General features: G+C 43.2%; 1 protein-coding gene across 5 annotated transcripts in view; it reads right to left on the minus strand.

The window, feature by feature from the left end:
* The window catches only part of PCDH15 (protocadherin related 15), a 1,154,330-nt gene that overhangs the window by 273,308 nt on the left and 858,739 nt on the right, over positions 1-22,283 (minus strand). The window lies entirely within an intron of this gene.

Consider the following 22,283-nt stretch of genomic DNA (forward strand, 5'->3'; position numbering starts at 1 on the left):
TATTAACAACCGAAACGATGGCCGCAGGGCTATGTATACAACAAGACCGTTTCCAAGGAGATCGTTGCTGGCTATAAGAATAACAAACAAAATTAAAAATGGCCGCGACGGCATCTGAAAGCGAGGCCCGTCATACAATCATAAGGCGAGCAGGAGAACAAGACGTGACCCGCAGAATGCGGAAGTCACGGAAGAAGATGGCCGCCGTAAAGTGTTTGTGAAAACGAGGCGCGACCCGCAAAATGCGGAAGTCGCGGGAACACGCAAAGAGAGCAGGAGAACGAGACGTGACCCGCAGAATGCGGAAGTCACGGAAGAAGATGGCCGCCGTAAAGTGTTTGTGAAAACGGGGCGTGACCCGCAAAATGCGGAAGTCGCGGGAGCCCGCGAAAACACATTGTGTAAAAAAAACGGCAGATAAGGAGACAGAGCATCCAGCTGAGGAAGCCGCTGAACAGAATAGAGGCGGAGAAACGCGTTCTGGAGCCTGCTCTGCCCAGACTGTTGCCAGTCGCCATCATTGTGTGGATTACAAATATCCCAATTGGGATTGGACACTTAAGGGGACGGAACCAGCACCTGGAGCTGAACTCCTATACTAAAGGAGTGGACATCCACTGCAAAATTTCTTGGCAGTTCTTGCTCGGATATAGGATCTGGGACCTGTACCCTGAGATACAAGTGGGACTATTCACTGTGGACTGGTAAATATTTGCTCACAGCCAAATTTATTGTCTCATAGAAAAATAATACATGCAGCTAAACAGCCTCATAGCCAGCCCGTGTCTAGCCTACTATATGTTATATGTTGTTTGTCTTGTATGTCATATTTGAGTGTATAATTTATATGTGAAATGCGCATTTCTTATTTTATCATGTACACCATGGTTTATTAAATAATTATAAGTACGAATACTTCTCTAAAGCTTCTTATTGAAAGATTCTACAAAATTCTTTTTTTTGTCTGCTATACAGAGAAACACGTACTCTCTGATAAGGTGGCAGCAGCCACACTCAAATGATTGAATTGAGAATATTAAGAACTGTATGTGGTAATTGATCCCCTAGTAAAAACTAGCCAGCGCTACTGAGTGAGTGTTCACTCTTCCCCCTTCCCCCAATCATGATAGGGGTCCAGGAGCTTGGCCCTGCTCAGCCCCCTAACTCTACCTTCATACAGGCCTAGCCATCCCCGTCGCAGCACAGTCGGGATGTCAGTGATGGCATCGTGACAGCTGGCATTCGGTATGCAGAGATAGTAACTACATCCCAGCTGTACTGCTACATTCTAAAATAAATGGAACATGCATAAACCGCCTACTGTACATATGCTTTATATGATTCAATGCCCCCATACATGAGTGACATATTGCTGCTATTTACCAAACCAACAATGGCTGGGTAGTGGAATCAGGAACATTATATGTTAAAAAATCATGATTTCCATATCCCAACCAAAAAAGTTTGAGGATTTTAAACATGTTTTATTTCTCTATTCCCTAATGCAGTGGTTCCCAAAACTTCCTGGGGTGCCTTGTAGGGGTGCCTCGGTTTGGTTTTCAGAACCAATTCAAATTATTTATGGTCAATTTAATAGGCAAAATCAGGGCTTGTGGCTTCCAGTTTTTAAATATGTGGATAAACAGAAGTTAATTATGTCCCTCACCACATAACTGGACCTAAGGATGACATATAAACACAACTTATTTAATTTAATATTGTTTTCTGAAATTCTTGGCAACAGACTTTGCACCTAGGGGTGCCTTGACAAATATTCTTATAATCTAGTGTGCCGTGATGCAAAAAAGTTTAGGAACCACTGCCCTAATGGATCACCAGACAACACTGAAAGTGGATTGGCAGATCAACAGTGCCGATTGATCAGGACATGGGACTGATAATGTATGTGGGGGCCATTACAGTTGTGTCCACATACACTAATACTTACATTGCACCAAATACTGTATCCCCATTTTGCTAGCCATAAATTACTGCTTAAATAAAATGGTTAGAGTCAGTGGTCGAAGTGGAAATTTTGAAGTGGGGGTATGGATATTTTGAAGTGGGGGTATGGAAAAGTAAAGAGTGAATATAGTGCGCACCTTCGGACACCCCCCTGTCCATCAACGTCCCCTGCCAGACTGCCCCGTTGTACAGGAGTATTACAAAAGCACAATATGTGCTGCTGAGTGATCAGAGAGCATCCTGAGGGGGAAAAAAAACTTTTTTTTTTTATCTTCAGATTAAAGTGGGGGTATGCCATACCCCCGTATACCGCCCCACTTCGACCACTGGTTAGAGTCACATAAATTCCAGCCTGCATCTCAAAGGCAATTACACTTTGCACAATAACTGATATTCCTGCTAGTTTCTAGGCAACCAAGATGCTGAGAACAGCTAGGACGGCGGCAGCCTAGCAGACAAGACACTGATTAAGATCTGGTTTGAGGTCTGTTGGCATCCTAAGTACCAGTGTGTGAATAAAAGGAAAAATCAGGTAGCTGTTTTTGGCGGAAGGCCATCAATTGTGGCTCTCGGGGTCTCCACTCCTTGACAAAAGAGATCCACTCCATGCACAACAAGTGACTTTGGATGCAGCTGCAATATTACATTTAGTAAAAGGGTATTAAAATGCACCAATAAGTCAATTGATCATTTTTAAAATACAGTACTCTCCTTATGCCCCAGTAGCTGTCTTCTATATGGTTCTGCTAATGCAGTTGTCACTTTTTTGGGGTCTAGGAAAGTCTCCCCACATTTCCATGCTCTTTTCTAGCTCGCTTTTTGGACAAAAGAACTGTAATGTCGAATGTAATTGTATACTAATCTGGGGTGCGCACATTACGGCGAAGTGTGCAAATGTATAGGTATAATGTGCAAATTTATAGCACCTGAATTCCCCCTGTGTCTGCAAAACAACATCGAGACAATTTATTGTCTTAATCAGAGCTGTCCAGTTTCCTTAATACTCTAGGCCTAAGTGGCTGTATCTATGGGAATCTAAGCATATACATGCTGTATTTATGTCTATTGTTGCATTACCAGAAATTATATATACAGCTCATTCCAGAGCAGTGTGCACTGTTTTATTGCATTTTCATTCATGTAGCCTGTTTAAATGGTACATACATGCCTGCAGGGGACTTTATGAAAATAAGCACAGTGCAAGACAGCTGAGAGTAGCCAATTGTATGTGCACTGTCACCCCATAACCAGGTCTCTAGAGACCCCTGGGGGAATACAGACATTACACCAGCATCCCACCAGTAGATCTCAGTAATGCCTGAAAATGTGTGCAATGACAGGTTCACAGCCTGAAATTAATGTATTCTAGGCTGCATCCCTAGTTTATAGACAGTAGCTAAACAAATCTTAACATTATGCTCTGCTGTGTCATTGGCCCTTATTCTGATCTGTGCGGAAATTCCCGCATTCTTACGGAGCGGTCCGCACGCCACGGTGTTTTGCCGCGTGCGGCCATCGTCCGTAGAAACGCCCACGTGTCCTCCGCATTCGGACGGACTCACTCTTTAAGAACAGGGCGTGTTTACGGACGACATACAAACCATGCGTGTGCGGGAGAAACACTCCGATTCGGCACGGTATTACAGAGTATGCCAGAGTATGCTCGGGAATACCGCATCCGACCGGGAGCCAAGCGGTGCTACCGCACGTAAGCGGAGTATTTACGCCAAACAACCCACTATTATGTATCTTCTGCAAGACATCACATGACCCACTTATTCAATTACCTATCCTCATAAAAAACTGCTTATTTGGAAATGGAATCAATTAGATTCCAATATATCCTTACAAGCATGCCTAACACATGCATTGCACACATTAACCCTTACAGCAATGTAAGTGCAATGCTTTGTATTACACCCTGTGTAAAAGATTATAAACAATCTACACATATACTATTTAAAGTGCAAATAAAACCAACAACTGTGAACTTGCATAAAGAATTTTATTAACGACCCAATTAACATAAATATAAAAAAAGTAAATACGAAATTAAAGAAGCAGGTCCTTCAGGTCCTGCAGGTGTGCTTGCGCCAGCTGCAGCTGGTGCTCCAGTCGCCGGAGGGCCCCATGCACACCCTCATCTGCCGGTGTGGTGTCATCTGTGGGCATGTCAAAGGGGCAACAATTAGTCATGTTATTCTTGCATACATTTCACATCCTGCGACATAAATTGCACAAATGCTAGGTGACATGTGTGTATATATATATATATATATATATATATATATATATCTATGTAGAGCATGGGTCCTCAAACTGCGGCCCTCCAGATGTTGGGAAACTACAAATCCCAGCATGCCTTGCCACAGTTTTGCTATAAGGAAGTGTTAAAACTGTGGCAAGGCATGGCGGCATTTGTAGTTTCACAACATCTGGAGGGCCGCACTTTGAGGACCCATGATGTAGAGAGATAGAGACACACATAGATAAATAGATATGACACATATATACATACATGCTAAGTTATTTACTACATACTGTATTTTGTGGCCTATACACTTTACTCTGCAGAAGACATAACAGTCATATTGTTTCTTCTCAGTCACAACCCACCCATGACTAACCAATGACAAGCAGGTCATGGGCTCCGTCAATAAGAACTTGTCACAATCTGCTCAGTCTATAAGTTCAGTGATGGTTCGTGGCATGGGAGTTATGCAAATGTAAGGAATGCACAGTACACATCCTCAAATTCATAATTCTGTCTAAACCAACCTACAATTCTGTGACGGGCAAAAAAAAAACTGAAGTACAGGGGGTGTTTAGGTAGAGGAGGCTCCTGGGACACTGGCAACTTCTGACTCCATTCCAAGGTAGGCCGGGCCATACTCCATTTATAGCATACATCCTAGAGTTTATAAATAACATTCACCAACAATATAGATTCCACTATTTGATGGGTCATAATCCACGCTTGCAGCAGGTGAATTTAAGCCACAAATGATCCACTCATCCCTTTACTCCAGGATCCAGTTTAACTACAACGGTTATGTGGCAGTCAAAATGGACCTCCAACCCATCCCACAAACCTGTGTAATTCAGAGGTGTCCTGGATGAAAGGTATGCCTTGGACACCCCATCTAACCCGTACCTGTATCTGTAGCTAGCCACTTTGGGGTCTATATGATTAGTATGGGCCCAAAATTTGTAATCAACAGTGCTAAAAAACAAATACCAGTACAACTACTTCATGAATTATGCATTATGTCAACATACCGATCTGCGCCGACTCCGGTGCCTGGCACGCCTCCTCCCCCTCTGAATTGGAGGTGTCCGGGGCAACTGTGGCCTCCTCAGCCCCCTCCTCTGCCATCTCCTCGGGCACAACATCCTCCTCCTGCAACTCCTCCTCCACCTCCTCCTCCACCTCCTCCACCTCCTCCTCCTCCACCTCCTCCTCCTCCACCTCCTCCTCCTCCACCTCCTCCTCCACCACCACCACCACCTCCTCCTCCTCCTCCTCCTCCTCCTCCGCCACCAACACCTCCTCCTCCGCCACAAACTCCTCCTCCTCCGCCACAAACTCCTCCTCCACCTCCTCCTCCACCATTTGCTCCTGGCCAACTTCCTCCTCCTCCACCCTTGCCGGCACCTCCTCCTCGGGGTGTTGGCCCTCGTCCTGGGCCAGGCCTGCCTCCGCCTGTTCACGGGCCTGTCGGGCTTGGGCTCGTGCTGTGTGGTAGAAAAAAACATCATGGTCAATGTTGGCTCATTGTGGCACATTTATTAATCCAAAACAAGACATACATGGAAGGGTGATAATGATGGCAAACGATGCAGGAAAGTAGCTCCTTACTGTTAATGGACTCCAAAGTGTGTCATTCAAATTATTATGTGATGGTTAGTAATTTGTTCCCACATTACAACCCAGGCATTTATCAATGTGTAACACATATTAGATCGGGCACATTGTATGCATCAGAATCCTCAATGCTATGGCATTACATATAAAAGCCTCATGACTGCATGTTAACCAGGAAGAAGCACACATAACAGTCTATGGACTTTTAAACCCATGGACACCCACTTATCATGAGACACATTTTATTGCTTATATATGCTATGTTGTAAGTGCGAAATTTCATAGCTAAAATACTCACATTCCGCAATTTCGCCCCTTAGTTGTGTCAGCAGCTGGGGCTGGCGCCTGCGGAGGTCGGACCACCGCCTCTCCAGCTGCCCGAGGGACCTACGCACCCGAGTGCGGGCGTAAATCCGGCGCCCTGCCGCAGCGTAAGCCCTCCGCTTATGGCGGTTGGTTATGAAGGGCCCCGCACGGCCCAGCCTTGTCTCCATGACGGAGACAAGAACTCGCAGCTCCTCATGCGTGAAGGGTTCTGCCCTCCGTGTCTCCGCCATGTTGACAATGGCATATATCAACCAATCAGGTGGTGGCATTGGTTGATCACAGTTATTTGTGTTAATAACTTTATTGTTCATTTTTACATTAACAGCGTCTCTGCGCCAACACAAATGGTGACAAATTCGCATGCCTTCAAAACCGTAGTGTTGATGTATGGGAATGAACAAATCTGATATATATAAAACACAGTGTGTATGCACTTAGCAAATCCAATGAGCCCGCGCTCCGCCAAGCAACGCGTGCTATAGCTTAGCAACGCATAGCTGTAGTTAGCATTACTTACTCTATGCATATATGTGTATGCGTACATTTATGTGTAAAAGACACATACACACACTTGCAGGTATCCGGAAACCAGCATTATACAGCAGCCCTGCCTGCCTGCCTGCCTGCCTGCCTGCCTGCCTGCCTGCCTGCCTGGCTGCCTGGCTGCATGCTCCTTGAAATGTTGAAACATGTGCATAAATTCCAACATCATATATATATATATATATATATATATATATATATATATATATGCAAACAAATCATACATCAACACAGGAAATAATCCCCTACACATTATAGAATAAATCAATGTACTCACCAGTCATCAGGGATAGTATCAACTACAATAATGAAGATATAACAAACACATTAGATGCCTTGTCCAAGGTATAATAATTCCCACCTATATTGAACTTCCCCCAAAACCAAACACATATGCTAAATATCTCCTATTTCTTTGGCATTAGGAGGGCAGGCTGGCTAATGGTCGGTTTGTAACACTGACAACTAACACACTGGACTTATTTGAAGGGGTGATTGTGACTAAAATGGGTGTGTTAGGTCAACTCAATAACATGTACCTGAAATATGTTTGCGCCACAGAGTCCCGCAGCTGGTATCCCCTCCGGCATTCAGGGGCGCGGGATGGGCGCATGGGCGGATCTTGCGGCTCAGATGGTACCTCCCACTCCTCAAAGGGTATCTCACGCCGCACAGCAATGTTATGCAAAAATACACACAGGCCCACGATCCTCGACACCATTTCAGGCGCATATTGCAAGTCACCACCAGTGCGGTGGAGCACTCTAAATCGACCTTTTAAAAGGCCAATTGAGCGCTCCACCACTTGCCTGGTGGCAACATGCGCCACATTGAATGCCTCCTGTGGGCCCGGTGCTGGGTAGCTGTACGGCGTAAGTAGCCAGGGCGTACATGGGTAACCGGAGTCACCCAGAACCCACGCATCACGGCCTTCCAGCTCTTGTAGTCTTTGCCATATCCCGGTTTGTCGGATGACATGCGAGTCATGGGCACTTCCGGGAAACTTCGAGTTGAAGGCGAGAATTTCCATGGATGGGCCACATACCACCATCACGTTCAGTGAGTGGAACAATTTGCGGTTCCGATATATCTTCTCACTTCGAGATGGAGGCACAAATGGTACATGGGTGCCATCCACAGCCCCTATCACATTAGGGAAGCCAGCAATTTGTTGGAAGGCGTGCTGGCTTCTGCCCAGGGTCTCGGGGGCAAATGTCATGGCCATGAAGTGCCCCTTGCGCCTGAACATGGCCGACGTCACACGCCTCAGGATTCGGCAGAAGGCCGGCTGAGATATTCCAGCAAGTACTGCCACTACTTGTTGGAACGATCCTGAGGCGCAGAAATGCAACACCGCCAGCAGCTGTGTGTGAGGCGGAATTGCTGTCGTGATCCCGTGTAGAGGTTCCAAATCGCTCTGAATTAGGTTGAGCAGATCCAGAATTACATTTGGGGGTAACCGGTACCTAGTAAGTACCTCATCATCGGGCATAGCAAACAGAGTCACCCGTGTGCGATAGATTCTAGCACGTCCTGGCCTCCTTGGGCGACGAGTGGGGAGAGCCGCAAGTGCCCTTAGCCTCCTCTCCATGTAGCGCAGAATAGCTTCTGCAACCTATAAAGAAATGAACATAAATACTGATGCACCTATGCACATAATGGCCATATCCCACTACAAACTGATTTGTAGCCTTCTATACGTACAATTGATGGCCGCCCCGTGTAATCACGCAGATCCATTTGACTCTCTAATGATGACACAATAATATGAACTCAATACACACCGTCCAAAACACACACATAAAGGTGTCAGCATTTTTTGCCAACTTCATGTACTATGAGACATTTCATCTATTGCTGTGACATGTTGTCCTGCAATAGATGAACCCACACAGGTTTAAGACCTGTGAGTGAAATATTGAACATGTGACATGTTGCAATAATGATACACACACTTTGCTGGCCCAACAATCTGTAGGCAGTGAGGCAATGGTGCATACCTTCATACACTTACATAGTGAATGGATATCATATCTACAAGGAGCATGGAAGAGCTTACCTTAGACCCTGACAAGTCGTGATCTGGAGACAACTGATTCTACCAGCAACTCACTATTTATTGGGCTCTCACATGTGTTGTCTATAACAGTAGAGATGAGTATTGGCTGACTTGTGGCGTGGATTCTCTAAGGGAATGGGCTACTTTTAGCTTGCAATCAAACGCCATCATACGCCAGTAGTCATGAATCAAATGTCATGTAATGCTAGCAAATAGCATGTGTATTGTGCAATAGTCCCAGGTGTATCCGAAGATTCTATGCAATGTTATAATTGGTGACCAGTATTTCATTTAGAACTTTCGCCAGGTTTTCCACAATGGAATTTCCGCCACCGTATGCGGCGCGAAAGAACAGCGACGTACGCTCACGCACGGAACGCAGCTGCCGCTGATGTCCGCCAAACAGGATACTCAAACAGTATAAAAAGGTGTATTACAGGGTGACAATGTTGTTGCTAACATGTCTGGCTCCCAACCAGAGTTAGACCCAGAGCTCCAGCAACTTTTTGCCCAGCTGGACTCCAGCACCACCTATGTGCCACTGCACATGCAGGCAGTGGGTAATGAGGAGGCTGCTGGCCCTTCTACAGCAGGCCAAGCTGCACATGACCATTCGACAGCAGAGCAACCAACACCTGGCCCTTCTGCAGCAGCCCAACCTGCAGCTGGCTCATCTGCACCATCAGCAGATTTGTTTGGAACACAACAGGGGACTTCACAAGGTAGTACCATGGCCAGCACTTCAAGTGCAGCGACTGGTGCCAGGGGGCGTGGCCAGGGACGTAGCAAGGGGCGAGCCAGTGCAACAGCCGAACCACCAAAAAAAAACAAGGCATATGAAGCACAGGAGCTGGCCATCCTGGTTCCCCGAGCACGTGATTGGATAGAGTGCCCATCCGAGAAGCTGACACACACACGCCGATGGAAGATTTGGGAACAGATAACGGCAGAGATTAATGCAGTTGCGCCACAAGTTCGTGAGACGGACCATGTGAAGAAGAGGCAAGTTGTTTTGTCATACATGTGCCCAGTAATAGCCAAGTAATGATTTAATGGATGCTTATATGCATTTTGCAAATGGCACATGAGGTTGTTACGATACACATACATTATTGCCATGTTATTTCCTTGAGAGTCAGAGTAGGGTGATTGTGAATGTGTATTGTAACGGTTGATATCATAGTTGCATGTAATATTATATATGGGACATTAATCACATGTTGTAATATGTAGCACATAGCAATGGCTGCAACAGCTAACATTGGGAGTGACATGTATTAATATGTCAACTTACATTGCAGGTGGCAGGACTTCAAAACCAACCTGAAGAGGAAGATGACCAAGCGGTGGGACCACAGCCAGACATCTGGGGCCGGCCCCATGCCATCAGGGCTAGAGCTCACCCCCCTGGAGGAGATGGCGGAGAGCTGTATCTCAGTTGAGGAGATCAGGGGGGTGAGCACGATGGATAGCGAGGCCCCAGCTGAAGTGTTTGCGTCTTTTCTGGAAGGTAAATATTGGTCATGCCATAAACTTGTGCAAGTAATTATCGTAGAATGTCTCCTAATTGTGTTTATCTTTTCCCACAGACACCCCACCGCTTGGTGAGGACTCTGCTCAGGAGGTGGAGGAGTCCGTGCCACCTGGCCCCAGAGGTAGGCCTGTGCAGCAGCAGGCATCGGGCCAAGCCGATTTGGCCGCCTTGGCCCAGGTGCTTGTGGACATCAACCAGCAGGGAGATTTCGCATCAGAACGGATGCGTAGGACCGAGGAGATCCTGGCGAGCTTGGTCAGCACCCAGCAGTCCATCGCTGGGAGCATGCAGGCCATGGCTGAGTCACATCAGGCCATGGCTGCAAGTGCTCAGGTGCTGGCCGAGCAAGCCACCCGCCAAAATGATCTCCTCCTCCACCATAATGAGCTTATGGTGGAGCTGGTTACCAGCAACAGGGTCCTAATGTCATCCGTTTCTGGTGCATTACCAGCGGAAACACTCCCTGCTGGCAGGAGGGGTAGACCAGCCAACCCCTCCACATCATCTGCTCCACCTGCCCCAGCATCTGGGCGTCCCCGAAGAGCTGCTGCACAGGCCAAGGAGCCTACCAAGGCCAAACGTGGTCGGAAATGAACTTGTGGCCGCATTAATCTCTACCGTTATGTGTTCCCAAATCTTCCATTGTGCTGTGTGTGTCAGCTTCTTGTGTCCAATCACGTGCTGAGGGGAACCAGAACCCTTGCTTCATATGTCCTTTGTGGTTCCCCTGTTGCCCTCTTGTGCCTGGCATTACTGTCAGCTGTACTTGAAGTGATGGCCATGGTACTATCTGGTGAAGTCCCCGGTTGTGTTCCAAATGAGTCTGCTGATGGTGCATATGAGCCAGCTGCAGGTTGGCCTGCTGCAGAAGGGCCAGGTGTAGGGTGCCCTGCTGGAGAATGGTCAGGTGCAGCTTGCCCTGCTGTAGAAGGGCCAGCAGCCTCCTCATTTCCCACTGGCTACATGTGCAGTGGCACATAGGAGGTGCTGGAGTCCATCTGTGTGCTATTATATTTGTGTTTTATTATTATTTATTTTGCTGCATTCCTGGCATGTTGTTTATAGTTTTGATGTTTAATTTTATGGTCATTGCATGACAGTGGCATTGAGTGTGACATGAATATAAATAAATGTTTTTACTTTACCCAAAATGTGTGGTTTCATGAGTACATGTCGAATACACATGTGTATTGCTAGTATTAATATTCTGTCATGTCAATTGTTAGCAGTTTTTAAGTGTGGGACAAGTACAGCATATGTGGGGGATTACTAAGGTTTCCTTGAAGCAGCAATGGTTTCAATTAAAGCACTGACAAGCGTCCTATTAGTGAGTAATGAGTAAAGGAGTAGATTGTATTGGGTTCAGGTGTTAATGGTTGTAGTCATTAGGCGTACGTTCGCCTACCGCATGAACGAGTGGTGTCCGCAAAGCAATAGTACACTTGTGGACACCGCACATTTCAGCCCTTTTTGCTCGCGTGCATTCGGAGTGGTTTCCGAATGTACGCCCCCCAACATAAGTGTACTCCCCCGTGTCCGCCCATGTTTCCGCCCCGTTTTGCCCACTTTGAAACTACGCCCATGTGTCATTCCGCATGACGCCCATAATACGCCCCTATTTCCCGACTGATTGCGGGGACCAGTTTTGGACGGCCTTTGTCCGAACTGGTACCGAGTCAAGGCGTGGCACATGCGCGTAGCGTTCTCCACGCATGCGCAGACGCCGTAAAGACGCTATCCGTAAGAACGCGGTAAAGTCCGCATCAATCAGAATAAGGGCCATTATGTGATAGGTCTAGTGTGGATCTCCATCTGTTATTAACAGCAACTTGCATCGTGCCCTGGGGCCACATAATACTATGTGTGGCCATAAACCGGCTAGAAATCTCCATGCCCCAGTGAATTCATTAGTCACGTCTTTCTTAAAAAACATTTTATCAGTAACAGCCCTCCCAAGGCTACACATCTCTTCAATTGTGCTTTATGCCTCTATGTAGACTTTTAGAAAAATATTAATTGACAATCCCCTTTCTCCTGGCATTGCTTGTAAGTTTTATCTACTGTAGACCTCTCCCTTGGATGCATTTACTCAAGAGAAATGCATTTTAATTGGCTTATTTAAATGCTTATTTTGCATACACAATAGACTTTTGAATGAATGTATGCCAATCTGCTACTGAACATCTCTACGTTCCATATTTATTTCCTTGCACAGAAATATTGCAGTTAGTTATACACACTCCAGCAGATACATGCAAAATTAATAAATAATACTCTCAGACATGGGCATCCAAGCACACACTGTATAGTAACTCTGAAGGTTAAGTCTACTAAAGGTCAAATTTTCCACCAATTGTCACAGCTCTATAATCTATCATATGTTAAATTCATAGCGAATATGATATAGATAAAAAAAAAAATAATAATTTACCAGTGGGTTGGGATCATTGGGTCTACAGCAAGTTGGTCGACAATCATTAGGGGAAAGGTCGAGATGGGTCAAGGTCGACATGTGGTTAGGTCAACAGGTCCATAGGTTGACACAAGCATTCGGTCTACTGTGTCTAGTCTACAGTCAAAAGGACGACATGGGGTTTTTCACCATATTTCGACCCGTATTTCGATACAGTCGACATGGACACAGTTTTCAGTGCACTGCATCCCCCTTGCTGTAGACCCAATGACCGTATCCCTTACCAGCAATGGTCTAAATCGGTTCATTTCAATATATTTTTTCCAGTTTAATCTCTACATGGAAGAGCTCCACTTAAATAAATGGATCCCTTGCACTAAATGGGAAAAGCTGGCTTGAACTTTTTTTCTTGTTATTTTGTTTTTGTTTTTTGGTTAGCACAACTTGAATAGAAATTTGGAAGTCTTTAATCAGACTGTGGTTTGAAGCAAGGACATCTTCCATGAGATTGGTTAGCAGTAAAGAGGACCATGCCAATTTTATGAGAGGAGGGGTCTAAAGTGTAGACTCTATTTTCATGGGGATTTCTCCATTGTGCATATCAGGGGGCACATGCATCATTTTCTCCATTCCACAAAGTATGTATATACTGTACAATGGGTTCAAGGTGTGTCAGTACCAGAGCAGGGGAGTTTTTGGGCTCATATTGTTTATCAAGATACACTGGGGCAGATGTATAAAGCTTGTTAAAGTGATAAAGTGGTGTAAAGTGGAAGGTGATAACACGCAAAACAATTAAATGACAGTACTGGTGATTGGTGATTGGTTGGTGCGTTATCATCTTTCACTTTATCACCACAGTATCACTTTACCAGGCTTGAAGTATGTGTATGTTATGTAACAACTTCACATTTCATTAGATAGTTGTTCTGGACTACCTTCTTTTGTAAGTGCTAGCTATCCACACTATATTAAGTTGGCCCTAAAGACAGCAATTTAATTGATTGGACACCTCCCATCAGCTGGAAGGATCTTCTTTATAAAACTTCTAACTAACCTGTTCTACCTCTTGAAGAAGGAGCATGGTATGTGACATCTTTACGTTTCTTAAAATTGTATACCATATATACTTGAGTATAAGCCTACTTTTTCAGAACATTTTTGATGCTGAAAAAGCCCCCCTCGGCTTATACTTGAGTGAGGGTCCCACTTGAGTCAATAAGTTTTCCCAGTTTTTTGTTGTAAAATTAGGTGTCTCGGCTTATATTCGGGTCGACTTATACTCGAGTATATACGGTATATTTTGTTACAAAAATTAATATTTTCAAAGGAATATCTCAAGGCTTGATCACCAGCCATACCTATAAAGGGATACAAGTGACTGACTAATAATTTAATGCCTAAGTCATTAGACCATTTATACTGAGGATTAAAATAGAAATTGTATGGATTTTTATTAAACTGCTGAGAAATATCAATTGAGATGAATAAAGCAGTTAACCAGGGTCTTCATTATTATCAACAATAACCACTAAAGTTGGAGAGAACTCAATAACAAACATAATTATTTTATACCTATATCTAACATACCCCTGACCATCGTGGGGGGGGGGGGGAAACTAGTTAGAAAATTGGTGACACATTTAAACCTTTGGTAGACAAATGTTTAAATGGTATCACCCATTTCTATATTGGAAAATATGATCGGGGGTAGGAGATGTTATTTGAATACTCTGTGTCTATAATAATTTAGATTTTAACATGTTCCAGTAACATAATGATGACACTGATACTGGTGATTCTGGGTGGGATGTACTAGACAAGATAATATAGCCAGCACACAGAAAATGTCATTTTCAGAGGCTTGGCCACATTCACATATGTACCAACCCCTGGAATGCAATATATTCCAGAGCTTGGAACCATTGGGCAATGCAGTCTTTAGTTGTTGTTGCCCAGTAGAAGCTGTTGACCTCTTTTTTGCATTCCTTCTTAAAGAGAGTTCCAATAGGATCAACCCCAGTGTTCCCTGTGGCAGTGCGCGTCAATCTGAACATGCATTGAAGCAATCTTGGGTTATAAAGTCCTTCTATTGTAAATGACAGCTCTTGTCAGGAGAGTGGTCCTTTACAATTTTAATTGTATTTATAGGTACACAGCAATGTTATTAATGGTGGTATGTAGCGGATAAATGGTGGGATGCATCCCATAATACATCCCACACATTGTGATTTTCTATTGCTTGCTGACTGTAAGTGACACAATGGGCCTTATTCTGAGTTGCATGCTTCTGTGGGCACATTTCGTGGATATTAAAATCCCATAACATTATGAGGAAGCCTGTACCGCCCACTGTTCTTACACACGCAGCTGTAGCCAGCATCATTAATATTGGGACTACACCAGCCTGCTGGGTGCATAAGTTCCACCTGAAACAGAAGTTAAATCTCTTTCCACCCATCATGACTGGACAAGTCTTACACACCCACAACACATGCCTATGGCACTCCCAGTAGGTAGAAGAGTTCTGAGCATTATCTTGGTCACCGTACATTTACCATGGAAAGACTCACGTTTCATGGACAGTGTAGTCTGCTGATGAATGGATCAGTACATACGCAGTATCAACCTCCATCTGCTGGGTAAATATACTAAAATGGGATTTCTATTTCAGATGGGATTTTGCTATGGGCAACCAATCAGATTATATCTATTATCTTCTAGAACAGGGCTGGGCAAAACCGGCCCTCCAGATGTTGATGAACTACACATCCCAGCATGCCTTGCATCAGTTTTTAGCATGGCCACATAGCAAAACTAATGCAAAGCATCCTGGGATGTGTAGTTCATTAACATCTGGAGGGCCGGTGTTGCCCAGCCCTGTTCTAGAAGGTGCTAAATAAATAAATAGGAAGTAGATTCTGATTGGTTGCTCATAGGAACATTCCATTTGAAATAGAACTCCCATCTTAGAAAATGTCCCCCTGAGTGTGGATACCTGTTTCAGTGCATGCACAGAACCAATTTCTATCATTGGCATCTGCTAACATCCATGAGATCCGTCTGCATTACAACAGTGGGGGTTATTCTAGTTCACTCTTTCTGACAAAATCCTTCTTAGATGGACAAAACCATGGGCCTTATTTTGGTTCATTCTTTCTGACAAAATCCTTCTTAGATGGGCAAAACCATGTGCACTGCAGGTGGGGCAGGTGTTACTTCTGCAGAGAGAGTTAGATTTGGGTGGGGTTTTACTTCAAAGTGAGATCTATATTGCAGTGTAAAAATAAAGCAGTCAGTATTTTCCCTGCACAGAAACAAAATTACTCACCCAAATCTAATTCTCTCTGCACATGTTACATCTGCCCCCCCCCCTGCAGTGCACATGGTTTTGTCCATCTAAGAAGGATTTTGTCAGAAAGAATGAACCAAAATAAGGCCCCATGTGCATTGCAGGTGGGGCAGATGTTACTTGTGCAGAGAGAGTTAGATTCGGGTGGGGTTTTTCTTCAAAGTGAGATCTATATTGCAGTGTAAAAATAAAGCAGTCAGTATTTACCCTGCACAGAAACAAAATAACTCACCCCAATCTAATTTTCTCTGCACATTTTACATCTGCCCCCCCTGCAGTGCACATGGTTTTGTCCATCTAAGAAGGATTTTGTCAGAAAGAGTGAACTAAAATAAGGCCCAGAATCGGCTTCAATTTGTGCATATTATTAAAACACTGCATTGGTCATTATTTTTGTTATTAGACCCTACACAGAAATCTAATTTCTACCATACTGACACAGATTTGTACATGTTACATAGATTACACTCCTGTCCCACATTAATGTCTCCACAGGAGATAGTTTGTAAAAGGTAAGTACAGTAATATGGATTTTTTTTTTATGCACTTAGAAATAATGTTCCCACATATAATGTACCTGTGAGTTTTGGAAGAGATTGCATTACCAGCATTTCAAAGACATTCCAAGATGCTGGGCGTCAGAAAGATAAATTGACAAGTGATGCTTAAGGTTTAAAAGCACCCTAGGAGATCACAGGCTTTCTGCCTTTCAGTCCCAATCTCAGTGCTCAGCATATTTCATGCAGACACCTGTGTCACTCAGGACTGAGAAAAGGTTATAAAAACTGAAGCTCTCTTCCAAATGTTTTGCAGTCTAAGCTTTTTTTTATAGTGCCAGAAACACACAGACTATCAGAAAGCATTGAACACACTAGTTCTCATTAACAAGCTTTCACTGGGTGTAACTGTTGCAGAGATAGTATATTTGCAAATCATTTGAAATACATAGGATGCTATATAGAGTAAATTACTGTTTACTTTGTGGAAGAACATATATGAAAGGCATACATTAAAAATGAATCCGTAAAACAAAAAATATATTTAGTCTGGGGGATACAGCAGTTTATTTATTATTCCTACAATGTCTGTAGCATATACACGAGGTTTAGTACAGTTTAATAGTTCATGAGGCTTTACATATTCATCGGCTGTGGTGTTTTCTCAGGATGTCAAAAAACGAAGTAATCATTTGAATAGCAAAGACACAGCTGTATATTGCTCTGAACAGACAGAGAGGGGGATGTACAGCAACAGTCTGCTCAATACATGCCTAATGGTGAGTACACCGGGGCGATTATAGCAAATATCGATGGAAATATGGACGCTGAGCGACCATATTGCCAGTGATGGGAGTGTGCACCGGCGATAAATCGTTTTCTGCCCGTAGTGATCGCTGGTCGCAGGAACTTGCTCCTTACGACCAGCTGATATCCACTGCCAGGCTCCCCCGGCAGTTTCTTTTTCATCAGCAACCATCTCTGGTCGCTGATGCAAACGGGACACCGAGCGATATATCGCTCGGCGATATATCGTCCCCCGTGTGTACATGGCTTAAGAGATATTCTGGTGAATCTGGCAGATGATTAAAGGCGGCAATAACCAACCTGGTTTTGCCTAAACATCCTAGCAACTGATGTATGACCTTGTGTTTGTATGGTGCTGAACAGTTAATATAATCTAAAATAAAGACTCAGAAACTTAGGTTTGGCAGAAAATGTAAGCTGTAATTTATTCAAACAACTCTAAATTTGAATGCTTGATTAAATGAATGAAATAATGGTGGGCAAGAAAGAATGGCTCTCATCTAAACTCACCGATAACCTATGCTACCTAACAACAGCCTAACAACAAGAGGTATCCACTCAACCGTCTAACTTGACTACCCACCCCTGGTGTCATTGTACCCGACCAGGTGATCCAGAAGAGGTCTATAGTCAACGAAGGTGAACGCATCAAAAACAACTAAGAACAATCAATCAAACGTTAAGTATGACTCAAAACCAGTTAACCTGCTGTTCTTCCCAGCCAAGCAGTTAATGCAAAGAAACACCCAACACCACTAAAAAGGGGAGGGAGGGCGGGATAGATCCAGAACAAGAAGTTGACTCCTATAACCAGATCCTATATTCCAGATAACTCTGCCATGCCTGCATCCTTATTGGATGCTATGTCACCAAGGCCATCCCCAGCCTTGGATGTTCAATCCACTCCACACTTATCCCAGTCATTCTGTTCATCTTTGAAATGATTGGCACATTATAATATTGTGCAGACTCTGAAGAACTTCACTAATGCCTGCATTGTACAGGCTAGTACATATCAGCCAGAATTTTTATTGTGGCAATAGTAAATATTTTTGGGCTATGTACTGTAGCAAAAACAAATAAATAAATCCCAAGACACAATGTTTATCTCCAGGTGGCACTGGGGGTGCTGGATGGCCTCCTGAAAGTTGTGATTCTGATGGTCATTAGACCGACATTAGAATCCTGACTATTAAGGCCTGAGTTACAGGGGCTATTCTCCTGCATCGGGGTCCACGACCCCTATAGAGGGAGAATAGAACCTGTGGCAAGTGCAGCAAGCCTGCAAAGGGGCTTCATAGTGCTCGCCCCCCTATCAGATTTCCAGCAGTCAGGATTCTGCCATCGGTCTAATGACTATCGGGAGCTCATACCACACCTTTCACTGGTCACTGAAAGCCTGATTAAATTAGATTCAACTTGATTTTTATTTTTTTATTACCCCAATACAACAGGGTAAAAAAATTGCAACTGACATACATACAGTATGTGATTTTCACCTGGTACTGAGTTTTATTGTGAGGTTTGCATGCTCCAATCAGTATTGGTGATGTCAAACTGATGCTGATTAGAGAATCGGCAAAGGGAGCCAGACTGAAGAGGAAGTCAGTTGGGGGAGAGAGAACTGCTGGGGAAGCAGAGATAATGATGGGGAGAAGGAAGAAGATGGAGACCCTCCCCCTCCCCACCCCCCTGCACGCTTTTACACCATCTAGCGGTTGGCTTAATGTTTATTTAAAAAAAAAAAGATGAAAATTCACATCAATAAATACCTTTCCAACAGCAACACAGCCCCCATTATATCAAATGAGGGCTGCAAGATTTTGATTTCCCTACACTTTTCATACACTGAAAACAAAACCATGGCTTTCTTCAGCAGAATAAATAAAACACTTACTCACTTTTAGATAATAAGCAGAATAATCAGATGTACAGTACTGCTTATATCACAATGAGCTCTTTGTTTTTCTTTTTTTTTTTTTTTTGTCCTAAAATACTGTTCAAACAATATGAGCTAAATAAACATTGATGTGTCTTTTATTTTGTGTGTTGTGTAAACCCACTAAAAGCTACAGTATGTCTTGTGGACCTAGCATATGTTCATAATAATTTTATACCGTGATCTATCAGCTAAAATTACCCACACTCCAACCCATGCCTTGGTCGACTCCATTAATCCGTATTTAATAAACCGTTCCAATGAGTATAATTTACATCACAAGCAGGAAAAAGAAGGACCACATTCCAGATTCCCAGAGCGTCCATTTTTGTACTGCAATATGTCACAAGCAATGTGCAAAGAAGACTGCACTAATTGACATCACGTACCTTCCTATAACATATTTCTTGCTGATTTTATGACCCATATTATTCTTTAATAACTAATTTTTACAGAAGAGACATTTTCTAAATTATTCCATGAGATATACACCTCATTCCACTGCACAATTTAGCATATTTTATTGGCGGAACTTGGCCTTAAGCGTTCCCAGGCCTGAACCCAACCACATTACATAACAGTAGAATTGACCATTAATATTACAATTCTATTCATAGACCATTCAGTCAGAGACATGCTCATTTATAAAGGCAGTGTGAAATGGCCATTAAAAGGAATGATGTAGTGAAAGTGGAATTTATGGACTGGGTCATTTTAAATTCACACAACTGAGAATGTTTGGTCCAAAATGACATTCTTTTTGCAAAAGGAAAAAAAAAAGGTTCCCTCATCCTTACTAATTGGGTCATGCTGTTACTGTATGTGCTTACACCCCTATAGCCACCATAATCCATGATTGCAAATCTCCTGAAAACATAAATCCTCTTAAAAAGCTGTAATTTCACAATATGATATTTCATGGTAATTGTTGAAATGTTTATTATTAGTGACAGTCCCAAATTTTCAGGGTATTCCAGATCAGCATGCTCAATTAAAATAAAATACTTTTTTGATCTAGATCATATTTAGAAAATGAATGAGTACATTAATATCATGCCGAGAGACTGCTATCTTGCAGATCAAACAAATTAGCTTTGCAAATTGGCTGATTGATGTAGTTATATGGAAAAGCAGTTGATAAGAAGATGAAAAAAAAAAGGTAAGGGGGTTATGGGCTCAATGGTAGGAGAAATGATGAAGTGAAAATACAGTATACAGCAAGTGTGGAGTATAGAGCTGATGCCTAGAGCACCGACCAGAGTTGAAAATACTATTGGTGCAAAAGAAGATGTGCACCGGGGCCCCTGAGGAATAAGGGGCCCACTGCTACCCTTGTCACCTTCTATCTGTCACCCACTGTTTTCCCTTTTTACTCTCTGCCTCCTACTGCCTCTCACTGTCACCCACTTCCGTGTTGCATATTGTGAACTTGGGTTGGGATGAAGACACAAATTATATTTTTGCACCTGGGCCAACCAACCACAAGTTACACCACTGGTGCCAGCATCTGAGGGGTGCTGAAAAGTCAACCTAGCCCAAACTGTGTGGGGCAACTAACAAATGGAAGCATAGTTAGCAATATTAAATATATTTCCTTTTCAATTATAACAAGCTAGAATAACAAGTATGAGGTTACTCTATTAATACATATGTGCATTGTCACACACACAAATAAGGATATGAACTTTTGGCAGTGAGGAGGGTTTACGGTGGTGTATGGAGCTGTTTCCTAGGGCATTGGTCCTGGAAAACCTTCCACCGGCCCTGTTTACAGTACATACAAAACTTACAGTATGTAGGATTTTTAGCATGGCTGGTGGCTTGAGAAAGCTTTAGAACCATTATGTTACCAAACATACTGGGGTAAATGCAAAAGCCTGCAGGATGCAGGCACCCAGAAGTATGCCTGATGATTTACAGTGGCAATCATTTAAAAATCAAAAGCAGATTGATTTTAACATTTAAAAGATCGCCACTTTAAAACATTTGGTATATTCAACGGAAACTTGCTGATAACTTTAAAACATACAACTTTCTTAAATTCCCTTAATGGAGTTCCTGTAGGGGAGATTCCAGAAACCAGTGTTGTGGGAAGGGGCCTGTTAAGATTTTCATTATGTTCCTACTCTCCCCTTATAATAAAGTGGGATTACCGGTTCTATTGGAGGTCCATGAACTCCCAAAAGTTTTGAGTGTCCTGGCTGTACCGGTAGAGTAGGTAATTACACACAGAAATCTTCGAATCTATCCAACAGTGTTGTTCACGAAACCCTGTAAAATACATTGTATAGCTGTATTTTTCATATGAAGTATAGATATACTGTATACCCTTTCTAAACTTGATCAGAGCTATAAAAAAATAAAACTATTAACATCATAATTTACTGAAAATATAGAGTACAGTAACGTAATATTTACACCACACAGGGCGAACGTATAAAATATTTATCATACACAAGTGTTGCCGAAATCTTTTGTTGTCACTTTCCAGCCTATTCATATTGATCCAAGGTTTAAAACTGTCAAAAACACTTCCAGCATGTGCACAATGACTGTTGACTAAAAATGAAGGAAATCGAAATAGAAAGTTCAAGGGCACATTTCAGTGTAAGTTATTTTTTAAAAGTCATTGATATTCTGTTATTGCATAGATAAAGTCAGACACGAACAAAGGACATACAGATGTAGCCTCTTTCTTCTTGGCCTTTAATAGGATTAACTGAGAAAGACCAGTCACACTAATCCCCTGTTAATCCCCTCGCTGTATTGTATTGCAGCTGAGAACAATAGATGGGAGGAAGCATTTTCTGTGTCTAGGTGCAAAAACGTAGTCAAGATGAGCCTGGCTCTATCTGTAATCTGCATCATTCCTACACAGGTATAACACACTTGGGCTGTGGTTCCCATTATGGGCACCCTTAGGGCTGTTATTGGGGGTTTGTTCTCAAATCAAATGACTTGTTCCTGCATGTAAGCTGTCTG

This window comes from Crinia signifera, chromosome 6, assembly GCF_055691185.1.
Source record: "Crinia signifera chromosome 6, ASM5569118v1, whole genome shotgun sequence".
In the NCBI taxonomy this organism is placed as follows: Eukaryota; Metazoa; Chordata; class Amphibia; order Anura; family Myobatrachidae; genus Crinia; species Crinia signifera.